This window comes from Scyliorhinus torazame, chromosome 4 (genome assembly GCF_047496885.1).
Source record: "Scyliorhinus torazame isolate Kashiwa2021f chromosome 4, sScyTor2.1, whole genome shotgun sequence".
NCBI lineage: Eukaryota > Metazoa > Chordata > Chondrichthyes > Carcharhiniformes > Scyliorhinidae > Scyliorhinus > Scyliorhinus torazame.
This window is the reverse complement of record NC_092710.1, coordinates 129,510,108-129,535,935: the sequence shown is the minus strand read 5'-3', so window position 1 is coordinate 129,535,935 and position 25,828 is coordinate 129,510,108. Positions and strand designations below refer to the sequence as shown.

At 46.0% G+C, this 25,828-nt stretch overlaps 1 protein-coding gene and 1 long non-coding RNA gene across 2 annotated transcripts in view; both read left to right on the top strand.

Annotated features, from left to right (window-relative positions):
- The window catches only part of LOC140410474 (CUB and sushi domain-containing protein 1-like), a 3,392,839-nt gene that overhangs the window by 1,225,418 nt on the left and 2,141,593 nt on the right, over positions 1-25,828 (top strand). The gene's annotated exons all lie outside the window — the stretch shown is intronic.
- Positions 15,308-25,290, top strand: LOC140410476 (uncharacterized). The gene is made up of 3 exons (XR_011940661.1): positions 15,308-15,548; positions 24,159-24,285; positions 24,869-25,290. It is a non-coding gene; the product is annotated as an uncharacterized lncRNA (long non-coding RNA).

Below are 25,828 nucleotides of genomic sequence, written 5' to 3'. Positions count from 1 at the left end.
CCTCCTGTTTCCTCCCACTGTGCAAAGATGTGCGGGTTAGGTGGATTGGCCATGCTAAATTGCCCTTAATGTCCAAAAAATGTTAAGTGGGGTTAATGGATTATGGGGATAGGGTGGAGGCGTGGGCTTGAGTAGGGTGCTCTTTCCAAGGGCCGGTACAGACTCGATGGGCCAAATGGCCTCCTTCTGCACTATGATTCTATATGTCGGAGCCCTTCCCGTTGATTCCCTTTTTCCCTATTCTTTATGTTTGCTGTTATCATTTTGATCCATGGATGTTTCATTGACATGCATCTTTAAGTGGAGCAGGGGAAGTGAGAAATTCAAAGGTTACAAAAGAGAACTCTATGCTAGTTTTCAAACAGCAGACATCAGACTTTTCGGCACCTGAAAGATCGATGGGTCTCGGTTCGAATGGTTGGCTGGTAGCCAATGAATTGACCAAAAGGATATGTTCTGCCCTGTAAGGTGGTGATTGGGTCCTGCCTGAGTGGGATGATTTTCAGAGAGCCAGGGGAAGGAGTTGAAGACGTGGAAGCCCTGAGGGGAGAAGCTGTTCTCATGTTTTCTGCAGAAAAGCTGCTTAGCTGTACACAGAATCTGCATTAATCTACAGTGAAAACCTCAAACTGAAAGCAGAATTGAAAGAAGGTGTGTTATAAATCAACCATCTGGAACAAAGACTTTTGTTCCTTTTACTTATTATTTTACCCCCTCTTCTCCCCTCCGTGCGTGTGTACATATCTATATAGAGGGTGGAACGAGTTTAAGGGGGTGGGGGGCGGGGTTAGGAATTGGATAATAGTTAACCTGTTATATTTGCTTCATATTTAATTATAGTTATTGTTATTAACAAACTTAATTGTCTTTAAATTTACAAACCTGTTGACTGTCCTTATTGGGCAGCTAAGGGACAAAACTTTGGGTGTCTTTCGAAGAATTATTTATTAACTTCAATTGTGTTGCGACTCCAGGTCAACTGGGGATGGAATTGATCGCGCACTAGCCCAGGAAGCGATATCACAAATGAATGTTAAAAAAGTTTGGAAAGTGGAGTTGAGCAACCCATTGCATGACGAAGCTTGTTTGACGGGTCATATGGTCTACTATTGCTTCTATTTCTTACATTCATAAGTACCTGAACATCAGGTATCCTCTTCACTGATAGCATTTTGTTCTGTTTTGCTTCTTAGTTGCAGAAATCAGTAAATGACAGTAACAAACGGTAGGGCAAATCGCTATCACGGGGGAAAATGTCTGAAAATCCAGAGGGTAAAGGTAATTTGCTAGGTTTTGTGACACTCCTGCTTACATTAAGCTATGCGCCAACAGATTCAATAGCCTACTCCTGCTGCTAATTCATATGTTCATTTGTTCACTGTGGGTAAGCTCAAAAATCTCTATCAGCAGGGTTTCCAGAGGGACGTTAATGCTTGGGGATACACAAGACTTTTGCCTATCTGACGGCGGATCCCCCACCCCAGAGAGCAGTTGCCCTCCAGTAGCATCAGCAACAGCCAGGACATGCATTACAAAAAATCCTCCGATTCAAAACCCCAATTCCCAGACTGCATCTCACAGCAGAGAGCGGTGAGGCCCAGGGTTGATGGGGAGATGAGGTGGGGGTTCCTGAGACAGTGGGGAGATGGGCGAGGAGGGAGGCAGAGGAGCATCTGTAGGACGCAAACCATGGTGGGTGGGAGCAAGGCTCGATGTCATGCTGAATTTCCCCCTTTCTCCTGAATTGCTCCCGCCAGCTTAAGGGCCTCAATTGTGGCAAAGGGTGGGAAGGTCACCCTCAGCCTCTCTTGCTCTATGTAAAATTGTGGACAGGTTGGGGATTGCCAGGAGGGTGGTGAGAAATGCACCCTCCCAACCAGCAAACCATTAAATTCGACCCTACGTCTCAACCTTCACCTACCATAATAGGTTTAGTGGCTGCTCAATACTCTGATGTTAGTTAAGAAGGAGCACTGCATACTCATCGGATATAGTATGATGCTGAACCTTTCATCAAGATGTTGTCTACATGAGATGCTTTCTCCATTTGCACAGAATTATATAATTGTACCTTTAAAGGAATATTCATTCATTTAAAGAAATATAATAATAGTTGATGCTGCCTTCTTCCACAGTTTTCAAACATTTTCCCTTAAGTTTAATGCTAAAAATTGCATCTTCACACCGCTTCATAACATTTCAGTCAACATTTCAGCCTCCACTTGCTTCTCCTCTTGTCCGGTTTAAGATTGTGGAGCCAACCTTTAATGCAGCCTACCTTTAGATGATATCATATTCCAATGCGTTTCCCTATTCTCACCTTCACATCACTCTCCATCCCTTCTCCCCGCAACTTCCCCCCTCCCTCCACCCTGCCGCCCGCCTGCCCCTTTTCCTGCCCCTGCCATGGGGCACCTCTGGCAAATACTGGCGACACTTGTGAGCTTTCAAATGGTTTGTTTGGCTGAGGACTTGCTTTAACTCTGATTGGGGAGGGCACCGAACAGGTCAAGCTTAGAAATTTCAGGTGTATGACCTGAAAAATAAAATAGAACCAGTGATTAATATGTGACCCCCAGGTTAGACAGGACTAAGAAGGGAATATAACTTAAAACTTTGCAGCGGGATATAGGTCGGGTGACAATATCTTCATTACGATAAAAGTTTGGGAATTTATAAGGGTCATATGACTTTTTCATCTTGATAGCACCATAAACATCTCAAGGTGGCTTATAACATTGCACTACATGGAACACTATCTCTAGAGGATAATACCATGAAGATTAACCACCCTTTTTCAGCTGCTACAAAAGTAAACATATTTGTGTCCACCATGTACAAATGGCCAGTATTGGGGTGAGGACAGGTGTGTTAGGTGCTCAGGGAGCCCAGCAAATCACACCCATATGGTCTGGGCATGCCCAGCGCTGGAGGAATTTTGGAAGGGCATAGCGAGGACGGTGACGAGGGTGGTAGGATCCAGGGTCAGACCGGGCTGGGGGCTCGCAATATTTGGGGTGGCAGAGGAGCCGGGAGTGCAGGAGGCGAAAGAGGCCGGTATTCTGGCCTTTGCATCCCTGGTAGCCCGGCGAAGGATTCTCCTTCAGTGGAAAGATGCGAGGCCCCCAAGCGTGGAATCCTGGATCAGCGATATGGCAGGGTTCATTAAATTGGAGAGGGTGAAATTCGCCTTGAGAGGGTCGGTACAAGGGTTCTTTAGGCGGTGGCAACCGTCCTTAGAAGGCAGAACGATAAACATTGGTCAATGGCAGCAGCAGCTTGGGGGGGAGGGTTACTTTATTTTTGTTTATGTTATTTACACTGGAGGGTCTGAGGGGGTGTATACACCTGTTGTGTTAAGTCGGGGTGTTAATGTTAATTTATTATTTATGTACAGGGAGGGAGGGGGTGGGGGGTTGCTTTTTTAGATTGTGTTTTGTACTTAACCCTGTTGAGTTCTTTTTTCTTTCTCATTTTGTTATTGATATTTTATGAAAACCTTTAATAAAAATTATTTTAAAAAAAAACAAATGGCCAGTGCTCGTTTACAAGTGACCACAATTAAATCTCGAGGCTGTCATCTTTTATAAATTGTCAGTGATTGATATAATGGCTTTCACTTGATTATAAGTAGCGACCACTCGCAATAATGACCAGCACTCAATTATTTTATTTTATTTTTTTTAATTTTAGATTATCCAATTTATTTTTTCCAATTAAGGGGCAATTTAGCGTGGCCAATTAACCAATGCACATCTTTTGGGTTGTGGGGGAGAAACCCACGCAAATACAGGGAGAATGTGCAAACTCCACACGGAAAATGACCCAGAGCCGGGATCGAACCTGGGACCGTGGCGCCGTGAGGCAGCAGCACTAACCACTGCGCCACCGTGGTGCCCTGACCAGCACTCAATTATAAGTGGACTGTACTAACTATGTCACCTGTTGAAACAAATGATTTGAACAAAATATGAATGAAACAAATGCACTGACAAACAAGATTCACTTGAGTTGCGCCTCATACTGGCAACTACTGGAGGTACCACTCCATGGGACGGGTCTCAGTCACTGACTACTTTAGTCCCATGGCCCATGCACGGATTCATCCATTAAAATAAATATTGAGTAAATACAGGAACGATAGCCACACCTGGTATGTTTTTATTACCAGTTGTGAATCTGACATCCACAATGAATCTTGCCTCATGATAAATGTGTTGTCAGTCTCTCACTCTCTCTCGGAACGTTAGATATGTGACATATACTGAAAGTATTTCCCAGTCACCAATGCAACATTATTGTGTTGCAGCAATTTTTAAATTATTAGATCTACCATGTGAATACTGAAATCTTTAAGTCCCAAGGGGCTCACCTTTTATGTCTTAAAATTAACAGCAATAAAGGAACTGAGTGAATTACAATTGCCCCGGTGTCCATTTGCAATCAATTGAATGATATTGCCCATTGTGTAGAAATCGCACTTATTGACAGATTAATATTTAATACTACATTTCATATATCTGCTATTTTATTGGAATATTAACATGCTTTAAATAAAGCAACGAACACTGACATTTCTTGAAAACATATTGAACATCCTCCACTAATATTGCCAACAATAATTTGGAAACTTAATGTTCCTTCACCCTTGGCAGGCGCTCCCGTCTGCTGGAGCTAGACAATGAAAGTCATCTTTTTCTTTATCGGTCGGTCTTTCATGTCCTAACACGAAATGAGTGTGGCTAGTTTCAAGGCAGTGTTTCATTTTCATGAGGCCACAGCAACAAACTACCCTACATCTGATGCACACAATCTTATCAGCCTGAGAATACTATGGTGAGTGACTTACCGTTGGAAAATAAAAACAAAGGCACAAGTCATGAATGTGATGGAATGATCCCCATTTTCCTGGATGAGTGCAGCACCAACAACACTCAAGAACCTCAACAACCCCCAGGATAAAGCAACCTGTTCACTTGCAGTCTGTAAACATTAATTCCCCCCCCCCCCACCAACCAACATACCATGGCAGCAAAACGTACCATACACAAGATGTAATGTAACAACGTACCAAGCACTTGTGCGTAAAGCACTTGTAATGGTGCACATTCACAGACCTCATTAGAAGCACAAAACCAACAGACCAACAGCCAGCACAGCTGATGATTTGTCCCTACAATACTATTACATTTCTTCTGCCTAAGAGAGGGCTTCAGCACCTGGAGTGATTACATACTCTCAGTCTCAATTGGTCCCCCAAGCCTGGTGACCCTCTTCTGCTGTGTTGCCCTTGAAGGACAATCACCACAAATCATCACATCCCTCCCATTTTAATTCCTTCACACAATCTTCAATAACTAAGTTACTCAATCCTAAATTCTTACTAAATATCATACACACGAGTTGGACAATTATAAATCACTCCTTTGAGGACGTTTTCTGTTTCTTGTAGAGCGGTGTAATTCTGTAGTCTGAAATGCTTCCACAGGATCAACATTAACTACAATAATGGGTACCCCTTCTGGCACAGGCTGTTTGTTACTATTTGCTTCCACAAAGACATTGGTTATGTCTATAATCGGTCCATCAGGAACCTTGGAGCTTACAGGTTCAAAAACATTTTGTGATGGCAACACTGACTGCTCAAGTGTCTCTCTCCTCTTCAAGTGATCAACACGTGTATCAATGATCCGTCTCTCCATATATACCGAGTGCGACAGGAGTCCAATCTCAGAGACAATAATTCCGGTAATCTAACTTCATCCACTATCAAAGCTTCATATTATGACAGCATTTCATGTTATATACTTAATATGTTTTGTTTTGTTGCTGGGGTGATGGCTCATTGTAGGATCTTGAAGCTTGTGTGTTTAAACATAAACACTTTTGTTGGTAGGCTTTAACTATACACAATTCCATAGTATTTTATGAAACTTTTCCATTCAGGCTTGCTGCTTACCGAGTTCTCTCCCAGACAGTTCTCTGACCAAGTGACTACATACAACAATCTGTGGATGGTATCACTCGCCAGTCCCATGTTGACCTCAGCTCTTCCGAGCACCTTACATTAGAATGCTTGCAAACACATATCATAACAATACAACACAGTCTTGTGTCTTGTCAGTTCTTTCACAATCTCAGTCTGTCGCATTTGAAGGAATGGTTTGTTTCTGGTCCAGAATATCTGACTCACTGGGGGTTGTCACCAGTACCAGGTTGACTTCAATGAGGTTATGAGGGACATGTCATCCTCTCAGATGGGCATGGCCTAGGTGCTGTGGAGCTTGTCCCAGTCGCAGGTTGGCATTGCCAAGGCACTGCAGAGCATGTCCCAGTCACTGAGGATCAATGCTGAGGGCATCGACACAATGGTGCAGACATCGGGGAGCCGCCAGGGCTAGCAGAGCCAGATAATGCAGGAGCAGCCGAGGCTCGAACCAGCTGCCTCAACCCAGACCCGTCCGATGGAGTGGCGATGGTGGCCACTAGCTGCCCGGGTTCCACCCCTCTGATGAGGCTGTGTCTCGAAGTCAGCACTTGGGACAGGGCGACACAGGTGTGCATGTGCCACTGACAAGTGATTGGGGACCTCGGCCCCAGAGGATGTCCACCAAGGACGAGGAGAGCAGCTGGCTACCTCCAACTCTGATGTGCATCCGAGGGACACACCTAGACGTAGTGGTATAGCAAGGAGGGCCACTGAGGGAACCGGGGAAGAGGGAGGGGGTGGGGGGGGAAGGTAGGGAATAGCTTCACACATTAAACACCCTTGTGCACAACTAGTATGATGCCTCTGTCACTTTCTTCCGCAATGCGAGCCTACCTCCGAACCCTTGGCTCATCTCCCCAGGCATCTCTCCTCACTATGGCACTTGCCCACCCTCCGGCTATGGAGATGTCTCAGAGCTGTGTCCCATCTCCTGGGTATTTGGATGTTAGCTGCTGCATGTATGGTGTTGCCTCCCGCAGTGTTTATGCACAGTGTCCAGGCATCGAGGTGTAATTGGGGTGCTAGGCAATGAACTGCATATGCTACATGGCCCTCCCACCACGGGAATCCACTTGGGTTGTGTGAAGTGCTCACTTAACCATGTTTGCCAATTCCCTATTAGAAATAGCCTTCAGCCGCACAGCGAGAGGGTTTGGCAGTCAATGGGGGTTCTGAGTGGCCATTGGGACAGATGGGCAGGGACAAAGGTTGCCCCCAGAATGGATACACACGATCCAGCGGTTGGCATGCCTGTGCCACGTGTGATTGCCCCTGGTTGCCATGGCAGCGGCCTCTACCCTCCCATTGTGGCCCACACAAGCGGAGGGTCGCCAACCCCCAGCGGGGTTCCCTCCCTCCCAGCCGAGAGTTCCCCCTCCCGCTCCCCCGATGAGCACTGGGGTGGCAAGACCAGCACCGCCTGGCTCTTTGCCTGTAAACAAAGATGGCTACTCACCTTCTCGACTCCCCACAGATTGCCAGGTTCACGTTTTTCACAAGGAGTATTAATCGCCGCCTGCGTGAGCACTTGCTGAGGAGCCCGCTGAATGACGGGAGACAGTTGGATAAGGGGTGGCTCCCACTAATTGTAAGGAAATTGGACTTAAGTGGTGATAATTGGTTTCTCACCACGATACAACGTGATCTCGATTTCATCTACGGGAGTGGGCAGGTCGAATTGCAAACTGTTTGGAGCCTGGCGTTGTTCTAGTTTACGGCCTCTCCCGCTATTCACCGGCCTCGTTTTGCTCGAGCGAGAACGCGACAAGGCCAGAAAATAGGGCCCTTTATTTTTAATTTGCCTCAGTCATTTTATCTTGTTTTAATGGATTCTCCAGAGCTTTATCTCTTTTTGCTGATTCCTCTTTATGTTCAATGGTTCCTAGTTTCTTTCGAAGTCTTTAATTTCTGCGTTTCTTCCAAGGGGAGTCCATGACGTTCTTCTTGGGCATACACATTTCACAAATCGAACCTCCATTTCTATTTCAGTCAAATGCTTTTTGGCTTCACCATTGGTCAGCTCTGTCTCCGATGGAGAGTTGACTTGTTTCCATTCTGCTACTCTCTCACTGCCGTCACTCTGGGGTCTTTCATTGTCCTCGTTCTGGGGTCTTTTGTTGCCTTCCTTCTGGGATCTTTCGTTGCCTGCACTTTTGAAGTTTTGGCCTGAAAAGTGTTGCTTTTTTTTACTTTAAAAAACTTCACTTTTTACTGCCCTTTTAGTGATCTCTGCAGTTTGTTCTCTTTCGGCTGCTTGGAGAGTCTTTGTTTTTTCCTCTTTTTGATGCTCGTTGCTTCCATCAATTTCAGTGGAAGATCAAACGTGGTCTGTTCGGGTCCGTTGTATTTTTCAAACTGTTTGAGTACCTTTCTTTTTAAAGCTTCAGAACAGTACTGTCCAAAGTCCATCCGTGCAGGGACCACTAGCACGGAAACCCCGCAGGTTCTGTTCTGATCGGGAGCCAGTCAAGCTCAGCATCTTTAACTTCACCCGCTTCTGAAGAACTTGCTGCAACTCTCTGGGCATTTCTTCTTCACTTAACACACTGCCCTCTATGCTCTATTCTCTTCTTTTTTTCTCTCTAAAAACTTTGCAGCAACTCTTCGTCTTGCTTTAATCCAAGTTCTATTTGCCTTAAACCCAAAGTCGCAGCTCTTGCTTCTGAACATTATTTACTCCCATTTCCTTTTCTCTACATTTCTTTTAAAAAACTTTTATTCATTTCATTTTTTCCAATTCAGGGGCAATTTAATGTGGCCAATCCACCTACCCTGCACACCTTTTGGGTTGTGGGGGCGAAACGTGGAGAATGTGCAAACTCCACACGGACAGTGACCCAGAGCCGCCATCAAACCTGGGACCCCGGCGCCGTGAGGCAGCAATGCTAACCACTGCGCCACCGTGGTGCCCAGTTTCTCTACATTTCTAAACCCTTGTTGCTGCTGGCCAACTCAGGGTCTCTCTGTGTCCGCCCCTCCAGTTCTAGCAATATCCCAAAAGGGTCTATTAGCCCATTGACAGGCATCCGGTGAGTAATTTGTTTGTTCAAACTTCAACTAAAACAGAATACTCACAGTTGTCAGGCCAGAGGCAGTGTCATCATAATCTACTTTATCCTGGTCATCAGATGTAATGATGTACGGTCACAGGCTTCATTAGAAACACAAAACATATTTGTTAAGAAGAAAAGCTGTATTGGAGGTCAGCAACTGCACAACTACCCTACAGCAGCCCACCCACTTGACCCAGTCCATACATATCTTCTGCCTAAGAGAGGACTACACCTCCTGGGGTAATTAAACACTCTCAGTACCAAGTGGTCCCGCAAGCCAGGTCGCCCTATTCTGTTGTGGTGTCCTTAAAGGGAAAATCGCCACAAATTGCCCCACTCATCACCTAGAAGGACAAAGTCCATGGGAATGCCTACAAGTTCCCCTCCAAATTGCACACCATCATTGCTCCTTCAATGTTACTGGGTCAAAATCCTGGAACTCGCTCCCTGACAACATTGTGGGTGTAGCTACACCACATGGACTGCAGTGGGTTAAGACGGCAGCTCACCACCACCTTCTCAAAGGCAATTCAGGAAAGAAAATAAATGCGAGACTTGCCATTGGTTGGCAACACTTGGAAATATCACACTAGTGTACCGGATGTTGCTTTTCAAAGTTGTGGTTAAGTTGAAAGTTTAATTTTGCACTTGATTATACCACAATTGGATAAGGAATACTTGATGCAGGCACTGGGCACTTGAAACCAAAAATGCTTGTGTCATCATTACGGATATTTCTTATCTTAAATTGCATAAAAATACACTGAAAACATATTCAAAAATATTCCAGTCGTAATGATCTTAAAGCTGTATCAGTGCGTTCAGTTTCAGCATCTTTTGGCCAAAATATGTTTTGAGCTGAAAGGTGCATCAATAAAGTCAAGTTAACAGCAGAGGTAATTCGATGCCCTGAACAGAAAAATCTGGCATTTCTTTTCTAATCTTTCCAAATAGGCAGGTCACTGCAGGCAACACCAGGAGAGGTTCATGAACTGCTTTATTCTATCTTGGGAGAAAAAACAGACAGAAGACTGAATCTAATACAAGGTTACAAAACATAATCAGCACAAATTCTGTTTATGTCCCATTACAAAAGAAATAGCCACTGGCGATACTTATTTAACTTAAGGTATTGTAGGAGAATTACAAGAATTACAAGAACTTGAGATATGTAGATAGATTACAGAAGCTGGGGGCAATCCCTTTTGCAAAGAAAAATTGAGATGGGATTGGTTGAGGTGTTGAGTGGGGATTGAGTCGAGATGTTGAATGGGGATTGAGTCGAGATGTTGAGTGGGGATTGAGTCGAGGTATTAAGTGGGGATTTGTTTGAGGTGTTGAAACGGGATTTGATCGACGTGTTGAATGGGGATTGGGTCAAGGTGTTGAATGGGGATTGGGTCAAGGTGTTGAGTGGGGATTAGGATGCAGTGTTTAGTGGGGATTGGGTCGAGGTGTTGAATGGGGATTGGGTCGAGGTATTGAGTGGGGATGGGGTCGAGGTGTTGAGTGGGGATTAGGATGAGGTGTTGAATGGGGATTGGGTCGAGGTGTTGAGTGGGGATTAGGATGAGGTGTTGAGTGGGGATTGGGTCAAGGTATTGAGTGGGGATTGAGTCGAGGTGTGATTGGAGATTGGGTCGATGTGTTGAATGGTGATTGGGTCGAGGAGTTGAATGGGTATTGGGTCAAGGTGTTGAGTGGGGATTAGGATGAGGTGTTGAATGGGGATTTGGTCGAAGTGTTGAATGGGGATTGAGTTGAGGTGTTGAGTGGGGATTGGGATGAGGTGTTGAATGGGGATTGAATCGAGGTGCTGAATGGGGATTGGGTCAAGGTGTTGAATCCGGATTGGGTCGAGGTGTTAAGTGGGGATTGGGATGAGGTGTTGAATGGGGATTGGGTCGAGGTGTTGAGTGGGAATTGGGATGAGGAGTTGAATGGGGATTGAATCAAGGTGCTGAATGGGGATTGGGTCGAGGTGTTGAGTGGGGATTGGGTCGAAGTGTTGAGTGGTGATTGGGAGGAGGTGTTTAATGGGGATTGGCTCGAGGTGTGAATGGGGTTTGGGATGAGGTCTTGAACGGGGATTGGGTCGAGCTGTTGAGTGGGGATTGGGTCGAGCTGTGAATGGGGATTGGGATGAGGTGTTGAATGGGGATTGGGTCGAGGTGTGAATGGGGATTGGGATAAGGTGTTGAATGTGGATTGGGATGAGGTGTTGAATGGGGATTGGGATGAGGTGTTGAATGGGGATTGGGTCGAGGTGTTGAATGGGGATTGGATCGAGCTGTGAATGGGGATTGGGATGAGGTGTTGAATGGGGATTGGGTCAAGGTGTGAATTGGAATTGGGATGAGGTGTTGAATGGGGATTGGGATGAGGTGTTGAATGGGGATTGGAATGAGGTGTTGAATGGGGATTGGGATGCGGTGTTGAATGGGGATTGGATCGAGCTGTTGAGTGGGGATTGGGTTGAGGTGTTGAGTGGGGATTGGGTCGAGGTGTTGAATTGGGATTGGTATGAGGTGTTGAATGGGGATTGGGGTGCGGTGTTGAGTGGGGATTGGGTTGAGGTGTTGAGTGGGGATTGGATCAAGCTGTTGAATGGGGATTGGGATGAGGTGTTGAATGGGGATTGGGTTGAGGTGTTGAGTGGGGATTGGGTCGAGCTGTTGAGTGAGGTTTAGGATGATGTGTGAATGGGGACTGGGTCGAGGTGTTGAAAGGTATTGGGTCGAGCTGTTGAAAGGGGATTGGGTCGAGGTGTTGAGTGGGGATTGGGTCGAGGTGTGAATGGAGATTGAGTCGAGGTGTTGCGTGGGGATTGGGTCGAGGTGTTGAATAGGGATTGCGTCGAGGTGCTGAATGGAGACTGGGTCGAGGTGATGAATGGGGATTAGTCTAGGTGCTGAATGGGGATTGGGTCGAGGTGCTGAATGGGGATTGGGTCGAGGTGTTGTGTGGGGATTGGGTTGAGGTGTTGAATGGGGATTGGGTCGAGGTGTTGAATTGGGATTGGTATGAGGTGTTGAATGGGGATTGGGGTGCGGTGTTGAGTGGGGATTGGGTTGAGGTGTTGAGTGGGGATTGGATCAAGCTGTTGAATGGGGATTGGGATGAGGTGTTGAATGGGGATTGGGTTGAGGTGTTGAGTGGGGATTGGGTCGAGCTGTTGAGTGAGGTTTAGGATGATGTGTGAATGGGGACTGGGTCGAGGTGTTGAAAGGTATTGGGTCGAGCTGTTGAAAGGGGATTGGGTCGAGGTGTTGAGTGGGGATTGGGTCGAGGTGTGAATGGAGATTGAGTCGAGGTGTTGCGTGGGGATTGGGTCGAGGTGTTGAATAGGGATTGGGTCGAGGTGTTGAGTGGGGATTGGGTCGAGGTGTTGAGTGGGGATTGGGTTGAGGTGCTGAATGTGGATCGGGTCGAGGTGCTGAATGGGGAGTGGGTAGAGGTGCTGAATAGGGATTGGGTCGAGGTGATGAATGGGGATTGGGTCAAGGTGCTGAATGGGGATTGCGTCGAGGTGCTGAATGGTGATTGAGTCGTGGTGTTGAATGGGGATTGGGTCGAGGTGTTGAGTGGGGATTGGGTCGAGCTGTTGAAAGGGGAGTGGGTCAAGCTGTTGAATGGGATTGGGATGAAGTGTTAAGTGGGGATTGGGATGAGGTGTTGACTGGTGATTAGGATGAGGTGTTGAATGGGGATTCGGATGAGGTGTTGAATGGGCATTGGGTCGTGGTGTTGAGTGGGGATTGAATCAAGGTGTTGAGTGGAGATTGGGTCGAGGTGTTGAGTGGGGATTGGGTCAAGGTGTTGAATGGGGATTGGGTCGAGGTGTTGAGTAGGGATTAGGATGAGATGTTGAGTGGGGATTAGGATGAGGTGTTGAGTGGGGATTAGGATGAGGTGTTGAGTGGGGATTTGTTTGACATGTTAAGTGGGTATTTGGTCGCGATGTTGAGATGAGATTTGATTGAGGTGTTCACAATCAAAAGGGATCCAGGCCAAGTAGACATGTAGAATTGTTGGCCGTAGAAGAGTCAAAAACACGAGACACCAGTTCAAGAGATTCAAAGGTAAAATGAGGAAAAACATTTTCAACATGGTGCACAGTTAGGATGTGGAATATATTTCCTCTGTTGCAGTGGAGGCCGATACATTAATGGCTTTCAGAAAGTGAATTGGATCAGCACCTTAAGCATAAATGTTTTGTCGGCTATGGAGACTGGACAGGGTGAGTGTGACTGTCAGATTTACTCATGCAGAGAACAGGTATGGACACGATGTGCCGAATGGCCTCCTTCTGTACCCCAACCAGTCTCTGATATTCAACCTCAAATCTGTTCTGCAGTGGTTAATTTTCCTTCTCAGTTTTTATGTTACCCTCTCAATTTGCAAACTTTCTCCTGCCTTACTCCTTTTGTAGCTTTTCTCCTGATTTCTTTCACTTCTGGAGTCAGAATTTATTTTTTTAAAGCCTCTCTTCAAAAGCTAGCAGAGATGAAAGGAACTTGTTGATACTGAGGTTCAGAATGTCTTGTGAATTACCAGACAATGCTAACGGATGGGGAATGGTGCGGGAAAGCCTCAAAACTCCCACATTTATACAATACCTTGACTGTCGATTCATTGGAAAATCAGCATGGGAGGATCTGGTGAAGTTCGCAGCTGTTAGGTAAACTCCTGTGCATTTTAAATGTATTATTAAGCAATTTGCCTTGGATTATATTCACGGGGAAAAAATGGAGCACCAACTATTACAGCCTAGGACCAGGAGCTGGAGCTTCCCAGTTATGCTTGTTCCCAAGCCGGATGGCTCCACAAGGTTCTGCATTGACTACTGAAAGGTTAATGCAGTGACCAGAGCTTTCTCCTACCCAATACCCTGCCTGGAAGACTGCTTGCTAGAGTAGGCAAAGCAGTTTACACTACAGAGTTAGATCTCCTTAAGGGAGACTTTGCTCATACAAAGAATCTCAACTGCTGTTATGAGAGTGTTAAATCACAATATAAAGTAAGAACTTTATATTACAGATGAACACAGGAATAGTTAACCTCGACTTCCAGGCTTACTCTGATTAAACCTGAATCCCCAGGTCCATGCCCCGGCACCCGAGGAGCTCAGGTGCTCCATCTCCATAGGCTCCGGGCGGGTCACGTGGCCTGTGAAAGATCGCCCCTTAAAGGGGCCACACTACCACATTCCTCCCTCCTTACGTTTCCTTACAGTATCACCAAAAAAACCTCTTACATGCAATTATACTCGATGAAACAGAATTAACAGTAAGGGAGCCAATGGGCAAAGTTCATAAGGTCAGACAGTTAAGGGACTTCCGGACTCTTGCTGAGCATCTCAACTCTGCAACCAGTTTCTCCATTTATGAAACAACAGGGTCTACATCAGTGGCAGGTAAATTCACAGACCCTGAAGATGGGGCTGTACTGCCACCCTCCTCAGCTCCTTCTGTTGCCTCATGGGAAGACCTTGGTTCTATCACCTCTGATTCTGTGGCTGGTACATGGGTAATTATTCTGGGGTCCACACCCCCTAATCGGGTGAGCAGCAGCTTCTTGCCTTCTCATGTGATCTACATGATTCCTCACTCCGTGGCCCTGATGGTTGACGACATTAAACATTGGGCCAGTCCGCACAATAACCCTCCTGGGCATCCAAGCAGTCTCCCTTTCAAAATTCCAGACATACAGTAAATCTTACGCTTCAAGTTACCTATGCCCCTGGATGGAGTTGTCGTACTCTTTCTGCCAATTAAAAAAAAATCTTTGTTGTGACTAATCGAAGAGGCTGAATAGAAGGGAGGCAGTCCACCCCTCCCTAACTGGTCGTTAAAAAAACGTCCATTTGTGACCCATGCTGAGAAAGCTGGAAAAATCTCTTCCCATGTGGAACTTTTATGCTCATTTGCAAATCAATGAAAAGTTCTTATTTTGCTCCATATTGCACCGTGGTTGTACTTACACCTCAGGAACTGCAGCAGTTTAAGCAGGCAGCTCGCTACCACCTTCTCGAGGGCAATTCGGGATAGGAATAAATGCTGGTCTAGCCAGCGGCACACACATCCCATAAATGAATTTTAAAAATTAATTAAATTTAATAAAACCTTGATGTTTCCAGATTCACAGTAGTCTTCCATTTTATGAAGTCTTACAACACCAGGTTAAAGTCCAACAGGTTTGTTTCGATGTCACTAGCTTTCAGAGCGCTGTTCCTTCCTCAGGTGAATGGAAATAATTGGACAAATAGCCTGGTGAATGTTCAGTTGAGAGTTTTGAATATGTTTGCGGTAACTTAGCACTTCATTAAAAGGATCAAAATAACAAAATAGACATGGATTAACACGCAGGCAGTGTGCAGATCGAAATAGCAGTGATAACATCCTGTGCTACATATCTAATGACTGGAAAAGTGTTGTTAAATGAGAGCGAAGGAGGACATTTGAAAATATTAATGACCTGGACTGCTACAGCAGATTGCAAAGTCGGTAAGCCTATTTGTTTTGTACACTCCTTAGTGTAGGTGAAAACCTTCACTTAATTTTCTGCTCTCAGCACACAACTCTTCCTGGGATTACTTTCATAATCGCAGAGGTGGAAAAAGCTTTGCACTTTGACTACTAGCTCCCCCTGGAGGCAGGCTGTCATCCCTAATTGCTGTCAGGAGAAGCAAATTAAATGACTTCTGTTTAGTGGACTGATTCTCAGCTCACAGTAACCCTTGTGTTTGCACTACTGAATTCTACATAGCCTAAGGTCAGAATAAACCAATATTTTCTGTTGTATGATGAAACGACTCAAAAATACTTCATGTTCATACGGCAAACATAACCTTTAGTTGTTCTTAGTGCACAAAGCCGATGGTACATCAGTTACTCTTGTTATCCTTGGAGCAATATCTTGGCAGACACAGAGCTGGAGAATATGTTTGCATGACATGCTAATTTGTGCTTGTATACAGAAACATATTTGTATGATGTTCCAATTTATTTTTATTAGGTCTTGACGAAGTGATATTGATAAAATCAAGATGTTGCAGGAATGCAATTTTGGAGGCAAATGCAGGCAGGACTGCTGCATTATGTCAATCTTCTGTTTGTGCCTCCTGCAGAGGAAATGAAAATGAATCACCATGATGTGTGATGCAATTTGGTTCTGTGGAGGAATGAAGACCTTTTTTCAGATCGAGCAACTTATGTTCACTCACTCCTGTGGATAAAGGTGAATTGGATAAGGGCTTTGCGCTTGACTGTGTTCAAGTGCATTAGGATGTCTGATTGCAAGGAACAACCCTGGCTTACCTTCCCTCTGATCGATACCTTGTTTCACTTGAATCACAGTGACGATCAGAGCCAGGTTTCGGATATTAGAAGACCCTGGCCAAGTCTTTTGCTGGCCTTTGCCACGCTGACATTTGAGTGAGTTTACCCCTGCAGATTTTCAAACTGCTATTCTGAAGTTCCCGCCTCTTCCGTTTTGCTGCCAAGTTTACAGCTTCAGTTTACTTAAAAAAATATGTCATGGAAAGATGTTTTTATATTTGGGACATATGTTAAATGCTGAGCAAAATCTTTGGGGAAAGAGGACTGAGAGAAAGGAAAAATATATATTTAAGACCATAAGACGTAGGAGCGGAAGTAAGGCCATTCGGCCCATCGAGTCCACTCCACCATTCAATCATGGCTGATTTCAACTCCATTTACCTGCTCTCTCTCCATAGCCCTTAATTCCTCGAGAAATCAAAAATTTATCAACTTCTGATTTAAAGACACTCAACGTCCCAGCCTCCACCGCCCTCTGTGGCAATGAATTCCACAGACCCACCACTCTCTGGCTGAAGAAATTTCTCCTCATCTCTGTTCTAAAGTGACTCCCTTTTATTCTAAGGCTGTGCCCCCGGGTTCTAGTCTCCCCTGCTAATGGAAACAACTTCCCTACATCCACCCTATCTAAGCCATTCATTATCTTGTAAGTTTCTATTAGATCTCCCCTCAACCTCTTAAACTCCAATGAATATAATCCCAGGATCCTCAGACGTTCATCGTATGTTAGGCCTACCATTCCTGGGATCATCCGTGTGAATCTCCGCTGGAACCGCTCCAGTGCCAGTATGTCCTTCCTGAGGTGTGGGGCCCAAAATTGCTCACAGTATTCTAAATGGGGCCTAACTAATGCTTTATAAAGCTTCAGAAGTACATCCCTGCTTTTATATTCCAAGCCTCTTGAGATGAATGACAACATTGCATTTGCTTTCTTAATTACGGACTCAACCTGCAAGTTTACCTTTAGAGAATCCTGGACTAGGACTCCCAAGTCCCTTTGCACTTCAGCATTATGAATTTTGTCACCGTTTAGAAAATAATCCATGCCTCTATTCTTTTTTCCAAAGTGCAAGACCTCGCACTTGCCCACGTTGAATTTCATCAGCCATTTCTTGGACCACTCTCCTAAACTGTCTAAATCTTTCTGCAGCCTCCCCACCTCCTCCATACTACCTGCCCCTCCACCTATCTTTGTATCATCGGCAAACTTAGCCAGAATGCCCCCAGTCCCGTCATCTAGATCGTTAATATATAAAGAGAACAGCTGTGGCCCCAACACTGAACCCTGCGGGACACCACTCGTCACCGGTTGCCATTCCGAAAAAGAACCTTTTATCCCAACTCTCTGCCTTCTGCCTGACAGCCAATCGTCAATCCATGTTAGTACCTTGCCTTGAATACCATGGGCCCTTATTTTACTCAGCAGTCTCCCGTGAGGCACCTTATCAAAGGCTTTTTGGAAGTCAAGATAGATAACATCCATTGGCTCTCCTTGGTCTAACCTATTTGTTATCTCTTCAAAGAACTCTAACAGGTTTGTCAGGCACGACCTCCCCTTACTAAATCCATGCTGACTTGTCCTAATCTGACCCTGCACTTCCAAGAATTTAGAAATCTCATCCTTAACAATGGATTCTAGAATCTTGCCAACAACCGAGGTTAGGCTAATTGGCCTATAATTTTCCATCTTTTTCCTTGTTCCCTTCTTGAACAGGGGGGTTACAACAGCGATTTTCCAATCCTCTGGGACTTTCCCTGACTCCAGTGACTTTTGAAAGATCGTAACTAACGCCTCCACTATTTCTTCAGCTATCTCCTTTAGAACTCTAGGATGTAGCCCATCTGGGCCCGGAGATTTATCAATTTTTAGACCTCTTAGTTTCTCTAGCACTTTCTCCTTTGTGATGGCTACCATATTCAACTCTACCCCCTGACTCTCCGGAATTGTTGGGATATTACTCATGTCTTCTACTGTGAAGACTGACGCAAAGTACTTATTTAGTTCCTCAGCTATTTCCTTGTCTCCCATCACAAAATTACCAGCGTCATTTTGGAGCGGCCCAATGTCAACTTTTGCCTCCCGTTTGTTTTTAATGTATTTAAAGAAACTTTTACTATCATTCCTAATGTTACTGGCTAGCCTACCTTCATATTTGATCCTCTCTCTCCTTATTTCTCTCTTTGTTATCCTCTGTTTGTTTTTGTAGCCTTCCCAATCTTCTGACTTCCCACTACTCTTTGCCACATTATAGGCTTTCTCTTTTGCTTTGATGCATTTCCTAACTTCCTTTGTCAGCCATGGCTGCCTAATCCCCCCTTTCTTTTTCTTTGGGATGAACCTCTGTACTGTGTCCTCAATTACTCCCAAAAACTCCTGCCATTGCTGTTCTACTGTCTTTCCCACTAGGCTCTGCTCCCAGTTGATTTTCGTCAGTTCCTCCGTCATGCCCCTGTAGTTACCTTTATTTAACTGTAACACCTTTACATCTGATTCTACCTTCTTTCTTTCAAATTGGAGATTGAATTCTACCATATTATGATCACTGCCTCCTAAGTGCTCCCTTACTTTAAGATCTTTAATCAAGTCTGGCTCATTACATAACACTAAGTCCAGAATGGCCTGTTCCCTCGTGGGCTCCATCACAAGCTGTTCCAAAAAGCCCTCCTGTAAACATTCAATGAATTCCCTTTCCTTGGGTCCACTGGCAGCATTATTTACCCAGTCCACCTGCATATTGAAGTCCCCCATGATCACTGTGACCTTGCCTTTCTGACATGCACTTTCTATTTCGTGGTGCATTTTGTGCCCCCGGTCCTGACCACTGTTAGGAGGCCTGTACATAACTCCCATTATGGTTTTTTTGCCTTTGTGGTTCCTCAACTCTACCCACACAGACTCCACATCATCTGACCCTATGTCATTTAGTGCTATTGATTTAATTTCATTCCTAATTAACAAGGCAACCCCGCCCCCTCTGCCCACCTCCCTGTCTTTTCGATAGGTTGTGAATCCCCGGATGTTTAAATGCCAGTCCTGAACCCCCTGCAACCATGTCTCTGTGATGCCTACCACATCATACCTGCCAGTCACAATCTGGGCCACAAGCTCATCTACCTTGTTCCGTACACCGCACGCATTTAAATATAGCACCTTTAATTCTCTATTGACCGTCCCTTTTTGTTTTCTTAGTGTGGTGTGGAATATATTTGGAATTTAATTCTCCACAATCTCCCATTGTGGATAATTCTTGGAATGCCAAAAGCATGAGTAAATCAAACACTGTTCAGAGAATGATGATGATTTTTCACATACCGTAAATTCAATGTTTTTCTGCAATGTCGTAGTCTGAGGGCTTTGGTTGGTCTTTTGACCATTTTGAAGGTTTCTCTCAGTGTGAATGGACCAATGGATTATGGCATCTTGCACTTCCCAATTTCTGCCAATAGGTGTCAGTGGAAGATTCACATGTCTATTGGCATTCGTCCGTCTCTGAAGACAATGGACTGCGCCCAGAGTTTATGTCACTTCTGCATTGAACATTGTCTGTTCTGGCTGTCAAAGACCAATTCATGAGTGGCAGCCCCTTCTATAGCTGTCAGCAGAACATTCACATGATTTAATGGCAACACCAAGTGGTGCCCATTGATTATGACAGAAGTGCAGACTGCCTCACTTCATGCCGACTTTTACATTAACATCAGTAGACAGAAGAATTTATAGCCTGTCCACATCTGCATATTTTGACTCAACTGTGACTCTAAAACAATTATACAAGTTCTAAGGAAGTAATGAGGGGCAACATATCTATGCCATAAACAGGACAAATCATGTTTGCTGCAATGTCTTACAACTATAACAAAAGGCTGACAATAAGGGCGCGATTTAATGGCTGCTTTGCGCTTGAACGAGAAGGCGACGAGGCAGTTTGATCGCTGGAAAGGCCAGAATCGAGAACCGCCCCGGGTGCCGATCAGTTTGCGGTCTAACCGGCTTGCCCCCATTGGCAAAATCAAGGTCCTGCCGTAGCATGGCAAGAAACCAATATGGCATGGTAGCACAGTGGTTAGCACTGTCGCTTCACAGCACCAGAGACCCGGGTTCGATTCCCAGCTTGGGTCACTGTCTGTGCAGAGTCCGCACGTTCTCCCTGTGTCTGTGTGGGTTTCCTCCAGGTGCTCCAGTTTCCTCCCACAAATCCAGAAAGATGTGGGGCAGAATTTTCTGAGCCTCCATGCCAAAATCGCGCTTGGCGCGGGGGTGGAGAATGGTCATCAAACCCAAGATTGGGTCCGACACCGCTCCAGCGATTCTCCAATCCCTGGAGAATCACCGTCATTTGTGTGCGCGTGGTCGACGTGGCGCCGGTCGGGGGCCATTAAAAGAGTCAGCCGCAGTGATTCACGCGTGCAGCTGGTCGAGTTCCCGACGACGTGGTTCTCTCATGGTTCCACCCAACGGGAACTCGGCGTGGCAGCTGCAGACTCATCCGCGTCCGCCCTGGTGGGGGGTGTCGTGTTATTCACCCTGGGGTAACACGGACTGCAACACAATGCAGTGAAATGATCACCAAACACCAAACGTAGGCGTTGGTTCAATAAGATTTATTGAACTTCAGTAACGAAGCACACAGCTGCCTGTGGGTTGTCTCTCTACTACTCTAAGTAAACTAACATTAACTATCTAGACCAGGCTAGCTCTGATCCAAGTGTAGAAGGTGTTGAATGATTTGTACACCCTGACTGTCACTACAGTTGTCACCAGTGGAAAGAGGCAGAGTGCTGATGCCTCGTGTGTTTTATAGTTGGAAGCCCCCCTCTGGTATTCTGCCTGGTGATTGGTCGTGTTCTGTTCTGTATGTTGATAGGCTCACCTGGGTGTCTGTCACTGCCTGCTTTTACCTCATGATGTGCATGGGTGCATATTATGACGGGGGGCAGGGGGACCATTCACCAGGGGGGGCCTCCAGGATGGCCTGGCTACCGATTGGGGGCCACCGAACCGCGGGAGCGCGCGATCTGGGGGGGGGGCCTATGTTTTTGGTGCCGGTCCGCGGTGTGGGTCGACCATGTCGCGCGAACATCATAATTGTGACAAAGTTGTAGAAATTGGATTCTGTACATCAAAAATAACTATATTCCAAATGAATAAAATATAACTTATTGCAGGTGGCAAATTCTGCAAATTCAGACATTGTGTAATCTGGTCATTCTGCTCTCCAGCAATGCAATGAGTACTACTTGTCTGACTTCTCCAAGAGGGGATAGAATTTCATACATCACACTGAAAAAGCCATTCAGCCTGTATGTATGCTCCAAACCAATCTCCTCCTACCTCGCCATTTCATTCTATCAAGATACCTTTCTATTCCTTTCTCTCCCCTGTACTTACCAAGTTCACCTTACATGCATCAAAGCTACCCAACTCAATTACTCATTATAGCAGACTATCCCATGTTCTAACCACTCCCAGGATGATCAAAACACAGTGTACCTCTAAATAAACCATGTAAGTTTAATGTTCAGAAATCACAGATTACCCAAAAAGGTTGTTAGTTTACACTTATATTTATTATAATTATTTTAGAGTAGCTATTCAGTACATTATCAAGTAGCAACAGGTTAAGTTTGATGCATAAATTAAATAGAAAGGAAAAGCATTGAACCAGGTTTTATTCTTTTTAAGTCTATCTTCGCACCCACACTGTTTTTTTATCCTTTGGGGAAGGAATTCCAAGCTGATTATCAGTCTGTTGAACCACGTTATGAACATTTCTGGCCTTGGCGTGCTCGTAGTAGTGCTACCACAGAGCCATAAGACCGTGATGGACAGATTACTGACCCTGGAGGGTGAATGGAAGAATGAAGCCCCATTTCTGCAGCTGGTGGAGGGGTGGAGGTGGCGGGCGTCTCTTGTCTGCTCTGTTTGCTGCTGCTTCCTTCTGTCTTTGTTCTTTGAGATCTTAAGTGGGGTGAGATGTTAGAAACCCGTCTCCCCCCAGTCTTCCTCCATCTGAAATATAAAAACATAGAAAATAGAAGCAGGAGGAAGCCACTCGGCTCTTTGAGCCTGCTCTACCATTCATTATGATCATGGCTGATCATCAAGTTCAATACCCTGATCCCCTCTCCCCCCATATCCCTTGATCTCTTTAGCCCTAAGAGATACATCTAATTCCTTCTTTAATTACACAGCTTTTTGGCCTCAACTACTTTCTGTGGGAGCGCATGCCACAGATTCACCACTCTCTGGGTGAAGAAATTTCTCCTCGCCTCAATCTTAAAAGATTGACCCCTAATCTTCAAACTATGACCCCTAGCTTTGGACTCGAGAAGACAGATCCCTGGCAAGGACTGCCCCCTCAATCCACGAGTACTCGGTTGGTTATCTCATGCCAATCACTTGCTCGGGTGGGTCTGGGCAATGATCAAAGAACAGGCACTCAAGGTTTCTCCGTGTTCCTCACTTTAACTGAGGTCATCTTTTAGCTTATATCATGCTGGGTGAAATTTTTTTAACTCCTGCCAGCGACTGGCAAACAAGAGGATAACACAAAGGGCCTAATACCCCCTGAGAGCATCATTCCTTGTTTTACCTCAGCGTTTGCTTTTTCTGAAGGGAGAGAAAGTAAGCCTGCAACCTTCCAAGAGTTCACAACACTATACCTGCAAGTTCTATAACATTCTTAAAGACCCCGGGCACGATTCTCCGACCCCCCACCAGGTCGGAGAATTGCCGGGGGCCGGCGTTAATCCCGCCCCTGCCGTGTCGTGAATTCTCCGCCACCGGATATTCGGCGGGAGCGGGAATCACGCCGCGCCAGTCGGCGGGAATCCCCCGGCGATTCTCTGGTCCGCGATGGGCCGAAGTCCCGCCACTGTCAACCCACGCCAGCCGGCGTGGATTGAATCACCTTTGGGACGGCAGGACACGGTGCCGCGGGCGGTCTCCGGGGTCCTGGGGGGGGGGCACGGGGCGATCTGGCCCCGGGGGTGCCCCCATGGTGGCCTGGCCCGCGATCGGGGCCCACCGATCCGCGGGCGGGCCTGTGCGTGGGGGCACTCTTTTCCTTCCGCCTTCGCCATGGTATCCACTATGGCAGAGGCGGAAGAGACCCCCTCCACTGCGCATGCGCGGGGATGCCGTGAGCTGCCGCTGCCGCTCCCACGCATGCGCCGCCCGGCAAAGTAATTTCCGCGCCGGCTGGCGGGGCACCAAAGGCTTTCCCTTGAGCTGGCGGGGCGGAAATCAGTCCGGCGCGGGCCTAGCCCCGCAAGGTGAGGGCTCGGTCCCCCAAGGTGCGGAGAATTCCCGCACCTTTGGGGCAGCGCGATGCCGGACTGATTTGCACCGTTTTTGGTGCCGGTCGGCGGACATCAGGCAGATTGCGGAGAATCCCACCCCAGATTTCGGGTGACCCAAGCAATCTCTTGCGGGGGGGGGGGGGGGGGGTGAAGGTGGGGTGGGAAGGGGGAAAGAAAGGGGGGAGAAGGGGGAGGGGGGAGAAATGGGGGGGAAGGGGGGGAGAAAGGGTGGAAAGAGGAGGGGGAGGAGGGGGGAAGAGGGGGAAGGGAGGGAAGGACGGGGAAGAGGGGAGGGGGGAAGGGGGGAAGTTCGTGTCTGGTAGGGGGTGCACTATTGTTTACTGTTTAACGTTTATTTGTTTATTTATGCACTGTTGTTCTTGTTGTTTTATTATTTGTGTAAAGGGGGGGTTTCTATTGTGATAATCTGTGAAAATTTTTGAATAAAAATTGTTTAAAAAAAAATCTATCTAGCTCAGCTTTAAAAATAATCGAAGAACTCTGCCTCCATTATCTTATGAAAAAAGAAGCTCCAGAGACTCACGGTCCTCTGAGAGGAAAACAAATCCTCATCACGTCATTGACTGAGCACTTCCTCCAGGTAAATTCCACCAGTCAAAATACAACATATGACCTTGCTCAAACTAAAGAATGCATGATAATGAGCTGAGCGCTTTCACACCAAGTGCAAGCCGATTATGAAAGCAGTAATAATAAATCATAATTTTTGTTTAGCAGATGAAAGTACATTTGTGTTTGCTGTTGTTATGTTAGGAGAAACAAGGTGGCGCAGTGCCACATTCAAATCAAACCTGTAGGGGCCTTGTCAATATACAGTGCAACCGCTATCAGTCAGACTGAAAAACCAGGCATTGAGGCCGTGGTATTTATAGAGAGGTGGAATGAATATGTTGCTGCATTTGAGAGAAATTAGGAATGCTGAGAGTGCATGGGCCCTGCCTAAATGAGGGAACAAAACATAGTTAACGCAGTTTGAATGGGGGAGACAGTGGGATTGTGGTAACATCAGTGGACTGGGAACCCAGGGCCTGGGCTAATTCCACCATGACAGCTGGGGGAATTTGAATTCAATTCGTGAACTAACAAAATGTGGAATTGATAGCTAGTCTCAGTCATGGACTAGTAATCACTGTTAATTGTAAAAACCCATCTGTTTTTTTCAGGAAGCAAATCCACCCTCCTGACCTGCTCCCGGGGTTCCTGGCCCACAGCAATGTGGTTGACTTTTAACCGCCCCTGAGGCGAGCTACTCAGTTCAAGGGTAGAAAATGCTAGCATTGCCTACATCTCAAGAAATAAAATGATATTCATGGCTTTGCATTGTTCAGATTCTTCACTCAATTTCCTGCCCAGCAGCTGTTCAAATGGCGAGGCATTCCTGCTGCTGGACAGGCAAGCGTGTGATAGGCAGCAGGCTGAAGTCAGGGAGCAGTGGAAAAGATCAACTGGAAAAGATCAGGGAATGGATGGAGTGGGGCAATTCATGGGGAGGGACGCAGATTTTAATGTCAGATTTTCTTGAGCGACCGCATTCCTGCTCTCCTGGTGCACAAGCTGTCCCTGATCAAGACTTAACTGGTGCGCCCGGAAGCACCGATATGCAACAACTATTTAAATCAAAGTGGATTCAGGGAAAAACATTTGATTAAAAAATGACACATTTAAATGACTGTGGAGCAGAGCCTCATTTAAATATTAGAATTACTGACCTGCCACTCCGGCGCAGGTTACTCAGACACCCCAAAACCAACCAGTAGCAAGTGCATTCATGGCGAGTTGGGATTGTATTTCCATTTAAAATCTCCGATCGTCATTATTTAGGGGAGTTAAAGGTATCTCTGTGAGGCCTGGATGGAGAGGATGTTTCCACTTGTAGGAGAAACTAGAACCAGAGGACACCATCTCAGACAAAGGGACGATCCTTTAAAATAGAGATGAGGAGGAATTTCTTCAGCCAGAGGGTGGTGAACCTGTGGAACGCTTTGCCGCAGAAGGCTGTGGAGGCCAAATCACTGAGTGTCTTTAAGACAGAGATAGTCAGGTTCTTGATTAATTAGGGGGTCAGGGGTTATCGGGAGAAGGCAGGAGAATAGGGATGAGAAAATATCAGCCATGATTGAATG